The sequence below is a fragment of the Sceloporus occidentalis genome, unplaced genomic scaffold, assembly GCF_023333645.1.
Source record: "Sceloporus occidentalis isolate IW3139 unplaced genomic scaffold, rSceOcc1.0.p SCAF_148, whole genome shotgun sequence".
In the NCBI taxonomy this organism is placed as follows: Eukaryota; Metazoa; Chordata; class Lepidosauria; order Squamata; family Phrynosomatidae; genus Sceloporus; species Sceloporus occidentalis.
Window position 1 is genome coordinate 1,633,518 of NW_028317128.1, and position 14,984 is coordinate 1,648,501.

Consider the following 14,984-nt stretch of genomic DNA (forward strand, 5'->3'; position numbering starts at 1 on the left):
GCCGTCTATCGGTTATCCTGACGGCTGCTCCATACAGAACAAAAAGAAAAGCGACAAGAAGTAACAGAAAGAAGCGCCCAAACCCAAATTCCTAGAATAAGCAGGTGCAGAAGCCCCTCCACGACCCCTGAAACCAAATGGTCACAGGAAGCAGCAAGTTTCCTCGGCGCGGCCAAGAAAATTTTCCACCGCCATCTATCGGTTGCCGTGATGGTTGCACCATACGCCCTGAGAACAATCAGCCATATCCCCCTAGCATGCGCATGGAAAACATTCAATTCTATCATTCTACAAAATAATCAGGGGAAAGCGCGAACGCAGTCCCCCACTACCACAAATTATGCAGTCGAGTTTCCCGCATTTGGGGAAATCGCAGGGGTCAGCACAGCCGGAGTGCAATGGATGAGCCTCGCCCTGGGAGAACTGCCTTCATGATCACAGTGTCTCCCCTGCCAGGTAAGTATGAGTTGTTATGGTAAAAGGAGGGGGCGCTGCTTGGAACCCTTTCGCCAAACTTAAGGGGATTTTTTTTCTCCAGGACTCCACTGTGCTAAGAAAAGCTGTTCTGGGCAAACTGCCGGCACCTAGAGAATTCCTTATTATTTAAGATCAGAAAAAAACCTCCGGTGTTCAGCCGTGGACCCAAAATGAGGAATCCCAGAGTGCATTGCAACAGGCACATTTGCATACTATAGCGCTGACCATCAGCGACACAGCATGCAGCGCCTTGAAGTGAATCCTACGGGCGCTCTGCCGACTCAGCCCAGCCCTTCACAGCGTTATAAGGGCCTATTGAGGTTAGAGAGCTCCTTTTTAGCCATTCCTTTGAGCAGAGAGAAAGCGGACAATCTTCTCTCTGGTTTTCTAGCATGGGTACTGCCACTCAAAATACGTTGCTGCTAAAACATTTGGAGATGGTTTAGAACGTTGTAGCTTCGGGAGAAGTCTGCACACATCCATGCTCTCTGCTACCTGACGGTTCCCAGTGCAGGAGATTCCTTTGCAACCAATGAATTGATCCGGGGACCAATTCGTTCACCCCCTTGGCAGCCTCACATGGTCATGCGTCAACCTGAGACTTCCTACGAGTATCAAGCCTTGTCTTTTTTGATAGGCCAATAATGTATTTGACAAAGAAACCGACGAAGGCTCAGCACTTCACGTCGCGAGGTGTTTTAATGCCCACACACAAAGAGTGGCAACGTTTCCACGCCCAGAGGTATTTATCTGAACCGCACAGCCCCCTAGCGTGCATGAATATCTTTAGGGGGAGGCCTCCCTTAATGGCTATCCATGCCATGTCTTTGCTTCTATTGGTCAGTCTGCTCAATGCCACATCAGTCCAAACTATCTCGGCCATGACAACGGGGAGCCCCGGAATCTGCTCCATTTTGTCCTTGGCTCTGATGAGTTTGTAGATCACACTAGGTGACCACAAGTCTAGTTTAACCGCGAGCTGGTGTTCCTTCACAAACCTTTAAACATCCTGGTAAAGCCAGGGTGTGTGCCAGTTGTAAAGGATGGAGCTGTCCCACTTGTCCCATTTCTGGCTCCTTCCAAGAGGTAGCAAGAAGTGTCTTTCAAAGGTCCTACACACACAGTTGCCCACAAAGGATGCTCTCAAGAAGCTTGGTATATATCAGGCACTCCTTTGTCAGCTTTGTAAGGGGTCTTGTACATGGCTGAGCGCTTTACCCTGTCCATTTTGGAGCTCCAGATGAAGACGAAAACTGTCCTGGCGATGGCTTGAGTGACTGTGGCCAAGGGTAGCACGCCTGATCCATATACTGGTGCACGCCAAGAATCTCGTTGCCCAGGACCAGAACTTACTACTCGATCGCAAGGTTTCCGAGGCTCCGTAGCGCAGCTCTCTGCTTGGCTTTGTTCAGTCTGCCTTCCCAGCTTTTCAGGGCCGCACCATCTCCGCCTAACCAGACCCCTGGAGTCTTGAGGACGTCTGTAGCGATGGTGAAATGCCGCGGGTCGGAAGAGAGCTCCCAATGTCCACAGAGCATGCTTTCTGACTTCCCTTAGCTGACCTTTGCGTCCGAAGCTTTGCCAAAGTCCTCACGCATCTGGCCGAGTGCTCTCACCTACTGACGATCTGTGCAGAAAACAGTGACATGATCCATGTAGAGTAAGGCCTTTATGTCTCTGTCCTGTTTCTTCCTCCTGGCATGGAGGATCCATCTTATCTCAGGGTCCTGTCTGATGCAGTCCACAAACAGCTCGTTGCAACAGACGAAAATGAGCGGTGAAAGAGGGGAGCCTCGTCTGACCCCAGAACAAACCGGGAACGGGTGAGAGTGTTTGCTTTCGTTTTCCAGGGTTCCAAACCAAACCTGTGCTAAAAGACATGTAGTCTAAACAGATGTAGCGAAGTTTCCTCCTCTAGGCCGGGACACTCGAGATATTCTGCTGCCGTCTATCGGTTATCCTGACGGCTGCTCCATACAGAACAAAAAGAAAAGCGACAAGAAGTAACAGAAAGAAGCGCCCAAACCCAAATTCCTAGAATAAGCAGGTGCAGAAGCCCCTCCACGACCCCTGAAACCAAATGGTCACAGGAAGCAGCAAGTTTCCTCGGCACGGCCAAGAAAATTTTCCACCGCCATCTATCGGTTGCCGTGATGGTTGCACCATACGCCCTGAGAACAATCAGCCATATCCCCCTAGCATGCGCATGGAAAACATTCAATTCTATCATTCTACAAAATAATCAGGGGAAAGCGCGAACGCAGTCCCCCACTACCACAAATTATGCAGTCGAGTTTCCCGCATTTGGGGAAATCGCAGGGGTCAGCACAGCCGGAGTGCAATGGATGAGCCTCGCCCTGGGAGAACTGCCTTCATGATCACAGTGTCTCCCCTGCCAGGTAAGTATGAGTTGTTATGGTAAAAGGAGGGGGCGCTGCTTGGAACCCTTTCGCCAAACTTAAGGGGATTTTTTTTCTCCAGGACTCCACTGTGCTAAGAAAAGCTGTTCTGGGCAAACTGCCGGCACCTAGAGAATTCCTTATTATTTAAGATCAGAAAAAAACCTCCGGTGTTCAGCCGTGGACCCAAAATGAGGAATCCCAGAGTGCATTGCAACAGGCACATTTGCATACTATAGCGCTGACCATCAGCGACACAGCATGCAGCGCCTTGAAGTGAATCCTACGGGCGCTCTGCCGACTCAGCCCAGCCCTTCACAGCGTTATAAGGGCCTATTGAGGTTAGAGAGCTCCTTTTTAGCCATTCCTTTGAGCAGAGAGAAAGCGGACAATCTTCTCTCTGGTTTTCTAGCATGGGTACTGCCACTCAAAATACGTTGCTGCTAAAACATTTGGAGATGGTTTAGAACGTTGTAGCTTCGGGAGAAGTCTGCACACATCCATGCTCTCTGCTACCTGACGGTTCCCAGTGCAGGAGATTCCTTTGCAACCAATGAATTGATCCGGGGACCAATTCGCTCACCCCCTTGGCAGCCTCACATGGTCATGCGTCAACCTGAGACTTCCTACGAGTATCAAGCCTTGTCTTTTTTGATAGGCCAATAATGTATTTGACAAAGAAACCGACGAAGGCTCAGCACTTCACGTCGCGAGGTGTTTTAATGCCCACACACAAAGAGTGGCAACGTTTCCACGCCCAGAGGTATTTATCTGAACCGCACAGCCCCCTAGCGTGCATGAATATCTTTAGGGGGAGGCCTCCCTTAATGGCTATCCATGCCATGTCTTTGCTTCTATTGGTCAGTCTGCTCAATGCCACATCAGTCCAAACTATCTCGGCCATGACAACGGGGAGCCCCGGAATCTGCTCCATTTTGTCCTTGGCTCTGATGAGTTTGTAGATCACACTAGGTGACCACAAGTCTAGTTTAACCGCGAGCTGGTGTTCCTTCACAAACCTTTAAACATCCTGGTAAAGCCAGGGTGTGTGCCAGTTGTAAAGGATGGAGCTGTCCCACTTGTCCCATTTCTGGCTCCTTCCAAGAGGTAGCAAGAAGTGTCTTTCAAAGGTCCTACACACACAGTTGCCCACAAAGGATGCTCTCAAGAAGCTTGGTATATATCAGGCACTCCTTTGTCAGCTTTGTAAGGGGTCTTGTACATGGCTGAGCGCTTTACCCTGTCCATTTTGGAGCTCCAGATGAAGACGAAAACTGTCCTGGCGATGGCTTGAGTGACTGTGGCCAAGGGTAGCACGCCTGATCCATATACTGGTGCACGCCAAGAATCTCGTTGCCCAGGACCAGAACTTACTACTCGATCGCAAGGTTTCCGAGGCTCCGTAGCGCAGCTCTCTGCTTGGCTTTGTTCAGTCTGCCTTCCCAGCTTTTCAGGGCCGCACCATCTCCGCCTAACCAGACCCCTGGAGTCTTGAGGACGTCTGTAGCGATGGTGAAATGCCGCGGGTCGGAAGAGAGCTCCCAATGTCCACAGAGCATGCTTTCTGACTTCCCTTAGCTGACCTTTGCGTCCGAAGCTTTGCCAAAGTCCTCACGCATCTGGCCGAGTGCTCTCACCTACTGACGATCTGTGCAGAAAACAGTGACATGATCCATGTAGAGTAAGGCCTTTATGTCTCTGTCCTGTTTCTTCCTCCTGGCATGGAGGATCCATCTTATCTCAGGGTCCTGTCTGATGCAGTCCACAAACAGCTCGTTGCAACAGACGAAAATGAGCGGTGAAAGAGGGGAGCCTCGTCTGACCCCAGAACAAACCGGGAACGGGTGAGAGTGTTTGCTTTCGTTTTCCAGGGTTCCAAACCAAACCTGTGCTAAAAGACATGTAGTCTAAACAGATGTAGCGAAGTTTCCTCCTCTAGGCCGGGACACTCGAGATATTCTGCTGCCGTCTATCGGTTATCCTGACGGCTGCTCCATACAGAACAAAAAGAAAAGCGACAAGAAGTAACAGAAAGAAGCGCCCAAACCCAAATTCCTAGAATAAGCAGGTGCAGAAGCCCCTCCACGACCCCTGAAACCAAATGGTCACAGGAAGCAGCAAGTTTCCTCGGCACGGCCAAGAAAATTTTCCACCGCCATCTATCGGTTGCCGTGATGGTTGCACCATACGCCCTGAGAACAATCAGCCATATCCCCCTAGCATGCGCATGGAAAACATTCAATTCTATCATTCTACAAAATAATCAGGGGAAAGCGCGAACGCAGTCCCCCACTACCACAAATTATGCAGTCGAGTTTCCCGCATTTGGGGAAATCGCAGGGGTCAGCACAGCCGGAGTGCAATGGATGAGCCTCGCCCTGGGAGAACTGCCTTCATGATCACAGTGTCTCCCCTGCCAGGTAAGTATGAGTTGTTATGGTAAAAGGAGGGGGCGCTGCTTGGAACCCTTTCGCCAAACTTAAGGGGATTTTTTTTCTCCAGGACTCCACTGTGCTAAGAAAAGCTGTTCTGGGCAAACTGCCGGCACCTAGAGAATTCCTTATTATTTAAGATCAGAAAAAAACCTCCGGTGTTCAGCCGTGGACCCAAAATGAGGAATCCCAGAGTGCATTGCAACAGGCACATTTGCATACTATAGCGCTGACCATCAGCGACACAGCATGCAGCGCCTTGAAGTGAATCCTACGGGCGCTCTGCCGACTCAGCCCAGCCCTTCACAGCGTTATAAGGGCCTATTGAGGTTAGAGAGCTCCTTTTTAGCCATTCCTTTGAGCAGAGAGAAAGCGGACAATCTTCTCTCTGGTTTTCTAGCATGGGTACTGCCACTCAAAATACGTTGCTGCTAAAACATTTGGAGATGGTTTAGAACGTTGTAGCTTCGGGAGAAGTCTGCACACATCCATGCTCTCTGCTACCTGACGGTTCCCAGTGCAGGAGATTCCTTTGCAACCAATGAATTGATCCGGGGACCAATTCGCTCACCCCCTTGGCAGCCTCACATGGTCATGCGTCAACCTGAGACTTCCTACGAGTATCAAGCCTTGTCTTTTTTGATAGGCCAATAATGTATTTGACAAAGAAACCGACGAAGGCTCAGCACTTCACGTCGCGAGGTGTTTTAATGCCCACACACAAAGAGTGGCAACGTTTCCACGCCCAGAGGTATTTATCTGAACCGCACAGCCCCCTAGCGTGCATGAATATCTTTAGGGGGAGGCCTCCCTTAATGGCTATCCATGCCATGTCTTTGCTTCTATTGGTCAGTCTGCTCAATGCCACATCAGTCCAAACTATCTCGGCCATGACAACGGGGAGCCCCGGAATCTGCTCCATTTTGTCCTTGGCTCTGATGAGTTTGTAGATCACACTAGGTGACCACAAGTCTAGTTTAACCGCGAGCTGGTGTTCCTTCACAAACCTTTAAACATCCTGGTAAAGCCAGGGTGTGTGCCAGTTGTAAAGGATGGAGCTGTCCCACTTGTCCCATTTCTGGCTCCTTCCAAGAGGTAGCAAGAAGTGTCTTTCGAAGGTCCTACACACACAGTTGCCCACAAAGGATGCTCTCAAGAAGCTTGGTATATATCAGGCACTCCTTTGTCAGCTTTGTAAGGGGTCTTGTACATGGCTGAGCGCTTTACCCTGTCCATTTTGGAGCTCCAGATGAAGACGAAAACTGTCCTGGCGATGGCTTGAGTGACTGTGGCCAAGGGTAGCACGCCTGATCCATATACTGGTGCACGCCAAGAATCTCGTTGCCCAGGACCAGAACTTACTACTCGATCGCAAGGTTTCCGAGGCTCCGTAGCGCAGCTCTCTGCTTGGCTTTGTTCAGTCTGCCTTCCCAGCTTTTCAGGGCCGCACCATCTCCGCCTAACCAGACCCCTGGAGTCTTGAGGACGTCTGTAGCGATGGTGAAATGCCGCGGGTCGGAAGAGAGCTCCCAATGTCCACAGAGCATGCTTTCTGACTTCCCTTAGCTGACCTTTGCGTCCGAAGCTTTGCCAAAGTCCTCACGCATCTGGCCGAGTGCTCTCACCTACTGACGATCTGTGCAGAAAACAGTGACATGATCCATGTAGAGTAAGGCCTTTATGTCTCTGTCCTGTTTCTTCCTCCTGGCATGGAGGATCCATCTTATCTCAGGGTCCTGTCTGATGCAGTCCACAAACAGCTCGTTGCAACAGACGAAAATGAGCGGTGAAAGAGGGGAGCCTCGTCTGACCCCAGAACAAACCGGGAACGGGTGAGAGTGTTTGCTTTCGTTTTCCAGGGTTCCAAACCAAACCTGTGCTAAAAGACATGTAGTCTAAACAGATGTAGCGAAGTTTCCTCCTCTAGGCCGGGACACTCGAGATATTCTGCTGCCGTCTATCGGTTATCCTGACGGCTGCTCCATACAGAACAAAAAGAAAAGCGACAAGAAGTAACAGAAAGAAGCGCCCAAACCCAAATTCCTAGAATAAGCAGGTGCAGAAGCCCCTCCACGACCCCTGAAACCAAATGGTCACAGGAAGCAGCAAGTTTCCTCGGCACGGCCAAGAAAATTTTCCACCGCCATCTATCGGTTGCCGTGATGGTTGCACCATACGCCCTGAGAACAATCAGCCATATCCCCCTAGCATGCGCATGGAAAACATTCAATTCTATCATTCTACAAAATAATCAGGGGAAAGCGCGAACGCAGTCCCCCACTACCACAAATTATGCAGTCGAGTTTCCCGCATTTGGGGAAATCGCAGGGGTCAGCACAGCCGGAGTGCAATGGATGAGCCTCGCCCTGGGAGAACTGCCTTCATGATCACAGTGTCTCCCCTGCCAGGTAAGTATGAGTTGTTATGGTAAAAGGAGGGGGCGCTGCTTGGAACCCTTTCGCCAAACTTAAGGGGATTTTTTTTCTCCAGGACTCCACTGTGCTAAGAAAAGCTGTTCTGGGCAAACTGCCGGCACCTAGAGAATTCCTTATTATTTAAGATCAGAAAAAAACCTCCGGTGTTCAGCCGTGGACCCAAAATGAGGAATCCCAGAGTGCATTGCAACAGGCACATTTGCATACTATAGCGCTGACCATCAGCGACACAGCATGCAGCGCCTTGAAGTGAATCCTACGGGCGCTCTGCCGACTCAGCCCAGCCCTTCACAGCGTTATAAGGGCCTATTGAGGTTAGAGAGCTCCTTTTTAGCCATTCCTTTGAGCAGAGAGAAAGCGGACAATCTTCTCTCTGGTTTTCTAGCATGGGTACTGCCACTCAAAATACGTTGCTGCTAAAACATTTGGAGATGGTTTAGAACGTTGTAGCTTCGGGAGAAGTCTGCACACATCCATGCTCTCTGCTACCTGACGGTTCCCAGTGCAGGAGATTCCTTTGCAACCAATGAATTGATCCGGGGACCAATTCGCTCACCCCCTTGGCAGCCTCACATGGTCATGCGTCAACCTGAGACTTCCTACGAGTATCAAGCCTTGTCTTTTTTGATAGGCCAATAATGTATTTGACAAAGAAACCGACGAAGGCTCAGCACTTCACGTCGCGAGGTGTTTTAATGCCCACACACAAAGAGTGGCAACGTTTCCACGCCCAGAGGTATTTATCTGAACCGCACAGCCCCCTAGCGTGCATGAATATCTTTAGGGGGAGGCCTCCCTTAATGGCTATCCATGCCATGTCTTTGCTTCTATTGGTCAGTCTGCTCAATGCCACATCAGTCCAAACTATCTCGGCCATGACAACGGGGAGCCCCGGAATCTGCTCCATTTTGTCCTTGGCTCTGATGAGTTTGTAGATCACACTAGGTGACCACAAGTCTAGTTTAACCGCGAGCTGGTGTTCCTTCACAAACCTTTAAACATCCTGGTAAAGCCAGGGTGTGTGCCAGTTGTAAAGGATGGAGCTGTCCCACTTGTCCCATTTCTGGCTCCTTCCAAGAGGTAGCAAGAAGTGTCTTTCGAAGGTCCTACACACACAGTTGCCCACAAAGGATGCTCTCAAGAAGCTTGGTATATATCAGGCACTCCTTTGTCAGCTTTGTAAGGGGTCTTGTACATGGCTGAGCGCTTTACCCTGTCCATTTTGGAGCTCCAGATGAAGACGAAAACTGTCCTGGCGATGGCTTGAGTGACTGTGGCCAAGGGTAGCACGCCTGATCCATATACTGGTGCACGCCAAGAATCTCGTTGCCCAGGACCAGAACTTACTACTCGATCGCAAGGTTTCCGAGGCTCCGTAGCGCAGCTCTCTGCTTGGCTTTGTTCAGTCTGCCTTCCCAGCTTTTCAGGGCCGCACCATCTCCGCCTAACCAGACCCCTGGAGTCTTGAGGACGTCTGTAGCGATGGTGAAATGCCGCGGGTCGGAAGAGAGCTCCCAATGTCCACAGAGCATGCTTTCTGACTTCCCTTAGCTGACCTTTGCGTCTGAAGCTTTGCCAAAGTCCTCACGCATCTGGCCGAGTGCTCTCACCTACTGACGATCTGTGCAGAAAACAGTGACATGATCCATGTAGAGTAAGGCCTTTATGTCTCTGTCCTGTTTCTTCCTCCTGGCATGGAGGATCCATCTTATCTCAGGGTCCTGTCTGATGCAGTCCACAAACAGCTCGTTGCAACAGACGAAAATGAGCGGTGAAAGAGGGGAGCCTCGTCTGACCCCAGAACAAACCGGGAACGGGTGAGAGTGTTTGCTTTCGTTTTCCAGGGTTCCAAACCAAACCTGTGCTAAAAGACATGTAGTCTAAACAGATGTAGCGAAGTTTCCTCCTCTAGGCCGGGACACTCGAGATATTCTGCTGCCGTCTATCGGTTATCCTGACGGCTGCTCCATACAGAACAAAAAGAAAAGCGACAAGAAGTAACAGAAAGAAGCGCCCAAACCCAAATTCCTAGAATAAGCAGGTGCAGAAGCCCCTCCACGACCCCTGAAACCAAATGGTCACAGGAAGCAGCAAGTTTCCTCGGCACGGCCAAGAAAATTTTCCACCGCCATCTATCGGTTGCCGTGATGGTTGCACCATACGCCCTGAGAACAATCAGCCATATCCCCCTAGCATGCGCATGGAAAACATTCAATTCTATCATTCTACAAAATAATCAGGGGAAAGCGCGAACGCAGTCCCCCACTACCACAAATTATGCAGTCGAGTTTCCCGCATTTGGGGAAATCGCAGGGGTCAGCACAGCCGGAGTGCAATGGATGAGCCTCGCCCTGGGAGAACTGCCTTCATGATCACAGTGTCTCCCCTGCCAGGTAAGTATGAGTTGTTATGGTAAAAGGAGGGGGCGCTGCTTGGAACCCTTTCGCCAAACTTAAGGGGATTTTTTTTCTCCAGGACTCCACTGTGCTAAGAAAAGCTGTTCTGGGCAAACTGCCGGCACCTAGAGAATTCCTTATTATTTAAGATCAGAAAAAAACCTCCGGTGTTCAGCCGTGGACCCAAAATGAGGAATCCCAGAGTGCATTGCAACAGGCACATTTGCATACTATAGCGCTGACCATCAGCGACACAGCATGCAGCGCCTTGAAGTGAATCCTACGGGCGCTCTGCCGACTCAGCCCAGCCCTTCACAGCGTTATAAGGGCCTATTGAGGTTAGAGAGCTCCTTTTTAGCCATTCCTTTGAGCAGAGAGAAAGCGGACAATCTTCTCTCTGGTTTTCTAGCATGGGTACTGCCACTCAAAATACGTTGCTGCTAAAACATTTGGAGATGGTTTAGAACGTTGTAGCTTCGGGAGAAGTCTGCACACATCCATGCTCTCTGCTACCTGACGGTTCCCAGTGCAGGAGATTCCTTTGCAACCAATGAATTGATCCGGGGACCAATTCGTTCACCCCCTTGGCAGCCTCACATGGTCATGCGTCAACCTGAGACTTCCTACGAGTATCAAGCCTTGTCTTTTTTGATAGGCCAATAATGTATTTGACAAAGAAACCGACGAAGGCTCAGCACTTCACGTCGCGAGGTGTTTTAATGCCCACACACAAAGAGTGGCAACGTTTCCACGCCCAGAGGTATTTATCTGAACCGCACAGCCCCCTAGCGTGCATGAATATCTTTAGGGGGAGGCCTCCCTTAATGGCTATCCATGCCATGTCTTTGCTTCTATTGGTCAGTCTGCTCAATGCCACATCAGTCCAAACTATCTCGGCCATGACAACGGGGAGCCCCGGAATCTGCTCCATTTTGTCCTTGGCTCTGATGAGTTTGTAGATCACACTAGGTGACCACAAGTCTAGTTTAACCGCGAGCTGGTGTTCCTTCACAAACCTTTAAACATCCTGGTAAAGCCAGGGTGTGTGCCAGTTGTAAAGGATGGAGCTGTCCCACTTGTCCCATTTCTGGCTCCTTCCAAGAGGTAGCAAGAAGTGTCTTTCGAAGGTCCTACACACACAGTTGCCCACAAAGGATGCTCTCAAGAAGCTTGGTATATATCAGGCACTCCTTTGTCAGCTTTGTAAGGGGTCTTGTACATGGCTGAGCGCTTTACCCTGTCCATTTTGGAGCTCCAGATGAAGACGAAAACTGTCCTGGCGATGGCTTGAGTGACTGTGGCCAAGGGTAGCACGCCTGATCCATATACTGGTGCACGCCAAGAATCTCGTTGCCCAGGACCAGAACTTACTACTCGATCGCAAGGTTTCCGAGGCTCCGTAGCGCAGCTCTCTGCTTGGCTTTGTTCAGTCTGCCTTCCCAGCTTTTCAGGGCCGCACCATCTCCGCCTAACCAGACCCCTGGAGTCTTGAGGACGTCTGTAGCGATGGTGAAATGCCGCGGGTCGGAAGAGAGCTCCCAATGTCCACAGAGCATGCTTTCTGACTTCCCTTAGCTGACCTTTGCGTCTGAAGCTTTGCCAAAGTCCTCACGCATCTGGCCGAGTGCTCTCACCTACTGACGATCTGTGCAGAAAACAGTGACATGATCCATGTAGAGTAAGGCCTTTATGTCTCTGTCCTGTTTCTTCCTCCTGGCATGGAGGATCCATCTTATCTCAGGGTCCTGTCTGATGCAGTCCACAAACAGCTCGTTGCAACAGACGAAAATGAGCGGTGAAAGAGGGGAGCCTCGTCTGACCCCAGAACAAACCGGGAACGGGTGAGAGTGTTTGCTTTCGTTTTCCAGGGTTCCAAACCAAACCTGTGCTAAAAGACATGTAGTCTAAACAGATGTAGCGAAGTTTCCTCCTCTAGGCCGGGACACTCGAGATATTCTGCTGCCGTCTATCGGTTATCCTGACGGCTGCTCCATACAGAACAAAAAGAAAAGCGACAAGAAGTAACAGAAAGAAGCGCCCAAACCCAAATTCCTAGAATAAGCAGGTGCAGAAGCCCCTCCACGACCCCTGAAACCAAATGGTCACAGGAAGCAGCAAGTTTCCTCGGCACGGCCAAGAAAATTTTCCACCGCCATCTATCGGTTGCCGTGATGGTTGCACCATACGCCCTGAGAACAATCAGCCATATCCCCCTAGCATGCGCATGGAAAACATTCAATTCTATCATTCTACAAAATAATCAGGGGAAAGCGCGAACGCAGTCCCCCACTACCACAAATTATGCAGTCGAGTTTCCCGCATTTGGGGAAATCGCAGGGGTCAGCACAGCCGGAGTGCAATGGATGAGCCTCGCCCTGGGAGAACTGCCTTCATGATCACAGTGTCTCCCCTGCCAGGTAAGTATGAGTTGTTATGGTAAAAGGAGGGGGCGCTGCTTGGAACCCTTTCGCCAAACTTAAGGGGATTTTTTTTCTCCAGGACTCCGCTGTGCCAAGAAAAGTTGTTTTAAACAAACTGCCAGTACGTAAAAAAATCCTTGTTATTTGACATCAGAGAAAAAACCTGCGGTGTTCAGCCGTGGACTCAAAATGATCAATCCCAGAATGCATTGCAGTAAGAACATTTGCATACTTTAGCCCTGCCTAATACCAGGACGGCATGCAAGGTCTTGTAAATCAGTCCTATGAACGCTCTGCTGACCCAACTCTTCGTAGTGTAAAAGAGCCTGTTGATGATGTCAGAAATCTCCCCTTTAACCGTCCCATTGAACAGGTCTCCTCGGTTTTGCAGAAGGGGGACTCCCCCCCCCCAAACCTGCCTCTCAGAATACATTGCTGTTAAAAACCTATAGAAGTGGGTTAGAACTTCAGTGCTTTGGGAGTCGTCTGAATGACATAAATACATAAAAAAAAAACAAAAAAAAAACCCATGAAAATGTGCCCCACTGCACTCAAAGTTCGACAGATCCTCTGGTGGAAGCCCGAAAGACCATTTTGCACGAATGGACACATCCTCCACCCCTCCCCTCTATGACCTTACTTTACAGTAAACTGCCTTTAGCATTTAAAATAGACTGGCAGCAAATTACCTTAAAGAAGGAGTCCAAGACTAAACTTTTTTTTAAGACATGGCTCCCCTATATAAACCATCTAGACTACCCGCACAAAGTCTTCCCCTCTTAACACTATTCAGTACTGTTGTGGACATGGATTGCATCGTCCATTATTAGTGATTCACGTCACAGACGCAATATCTGTATCTCCCTTTGGATAAACCACTCCCCTAACTGTGGCATACATTACAATACCAATTAGTTCTATTGTTTAAGAAGTGCCTTACCTCTACCACCAGGTAGCACTAGAGAGTGAGTGATGTGTACATCTATTGTTTATCTAAGACCATAGATAATGGCTACCTACATGAAAAGCCATGTGGGCTATGCCAGGAACAATGGGATATCAGGAACTCCAGGAAGAAGGGGGAAGAGCAGAGGAGACTGGAAGGACAGGAAGGAAGCAGCATGGCAGAAGCTAAGGGAGCTGTGAAAGTTTGCCAGAGAAAAAGTATGAAATAGAAAGCTGCTCTTCCATCTTGGGCTAGTTAAGTGCCAAGAAGCTAGGACTAGTTACGTGCCTAGTATTGTAACTAAGAATTAGAAAACAACTACTGAAAGAATCCTTTAAAGTCTTCTATATGATCCTGGTATCTTGAGCCATTTTGGAAACTGAACACCAAAGGAGTGATTTGATATGCGGATACTCTCTGAAGTTAAGTACATATGTTATTACAATGTTATTAGAATATAATTGCTGACTGTCTGTAACTTTGTTATGGTAACCTTTTTCGATATATTGTTTTTACCGCTAGAGGTATTAATAAAGTATATCATTATACATCATAACATCTGTTGGTATTCGTCTTTACATAATTTAACTGTATTCCTGAATCAAATTTATTGTTGTATTGTTAGATGTGTTTTGTCTAAATTGTGTATTTAAATATTAGCATAATTTTGCATAAAACAGGCCACGACCACAACAATTGGCGTAGTCGGCAGGATACAGTAAAGATTATTAATGAGAATACCGTGTATTTACTGTGCATTTATCGCATAAAGTTACAGATTTGTATGTTTACGCTCTAGTGCTCTAAAGCCATGTGTTTGTGTGTTTAAACTCTAGTGCATAACCCCTATATTACAGTAGAGAGTCTAGTGCATAGAACTCGCTTGTAATAGTGTGTAAAGATGTTCAGAACACTCAAACAGAAAGCAGCTGTAGCAGGGCAAGAAAGATCAAAATATGGAACAATTCCTGTATGGGCAGAATTTGGTAGTTGGAAAGCCATTGCTGAGGAACTGATAAAATATGCAGCTCCAGTCTATCCTGATGCTGGTACTGAACTTGGTGTGCAGGCATTACGTTTAGACCTAGGAGTTTACTCCAAGAAAGAGCGGAAAGCCGCTGCCACCACAGGCTGGATAGTTGTGCAGGCCCTTAGCCACGAGGTGCAGAGAAATGAAGCATTGAAGACAGAGTTGCAGGAAGTCAAAGATTCTTTAGTTATGACCAAAGAATGTATGCGTAGTAATGCGTGCCATTTGGCTGCTCTAGAAGAGAAATGTACTAACTTAATGGTAAGAAAGATCAAGCACAGGAGGTTGCAGAGATGTAGAAAACTAGAACCTGTAAGTAAGGTGCGAGCAATGGTGGCAGATCCCACATGGGATCCTGCAGAGACTCTCCGGTCATCCGATGATGCGTATGTGTCCTTTTCTGAAGATGATAATGAACTGGACCGGCGACAGGCCTGTCCTATCATTAT

At 48.9% G+C, this 14,984-nt stretch overlaps 6 non-coding genes across 6 annotated transcripts; all 6 read right to left on the minus strand.

Annotated features, from left to right (window-relative positions):
• Window positions 1–300: 300 nt before the first annotated feature.
• Window positions 301–464, minus strand: LOC149280762 (U1 spliceosomal RNA). Its single transcript, XR_016278123.1, has one exon. It is a non-coding gene; the product is annotated as a U1 spliceosomal RNA (small nuclear RNA).
• A 2,256-nt stretch (window positions 465–2,720) lies between these two features.
• LOC149280763 (U1 spliceosomal RNA) lies at window positions 2,721–2,884 on the minus strand. Its single transcript, XR_016278124.1, has one exon. It is a non-coding gene; the product is annotated as a U1 spliceosomal RNA (small nuclear RNA).
• Window positions 2,885–5,140: 2,256 nt separating this feature from the next.
• On the minus strand, window positions 5,141–5,304 carry LOC149280764 (U1 spliceosomal RNA). Its single transcript, XR_016278125.1, has one exon. It is a non-coding gene; the product is annotated as a U1 spliceosomal RNA (small nuclear RNA).
• Window positions 5,305–7,560: 2,256 nt separating this feature from the next.
• Window positions 7,561–7,724, minus strand: LOC149280765 (U1 spliceosomal RNA). Its single transcript, XR_016278126.1, has one exon. It is a non-coding gene; the product is annotated as a U1 spliceosomal RNA (small nuclear RNA).
• Window positions 7,725–9,980: 2,256 nt separating this feature from the next.
• Window positions 9,981–10,144, minus strand: LOC149280766 (U1 spliceosomal RNA). Its single transcript, XR_016278127.1, has one exon. It is a non-coding gene; the product is annotated as a U1 spliceosomal RNA (small nuclear RNA).
• A 2,256-nt stretch (window positions 10,145–12,400) lies between these two features.
• LOC149280767 (U1 spliceosomal RNA) lies at window positions 12,401–12,564 on the minus strand. The gene has a single exon (XR_016278128.1). It is a non-coding gene; the product is annotated as a U1 spliceosomal RNA (small nuclear RNA).
• Between the last annotated feature and the right edge of the window lie 2,420 nt (window positions 12,565–14,984).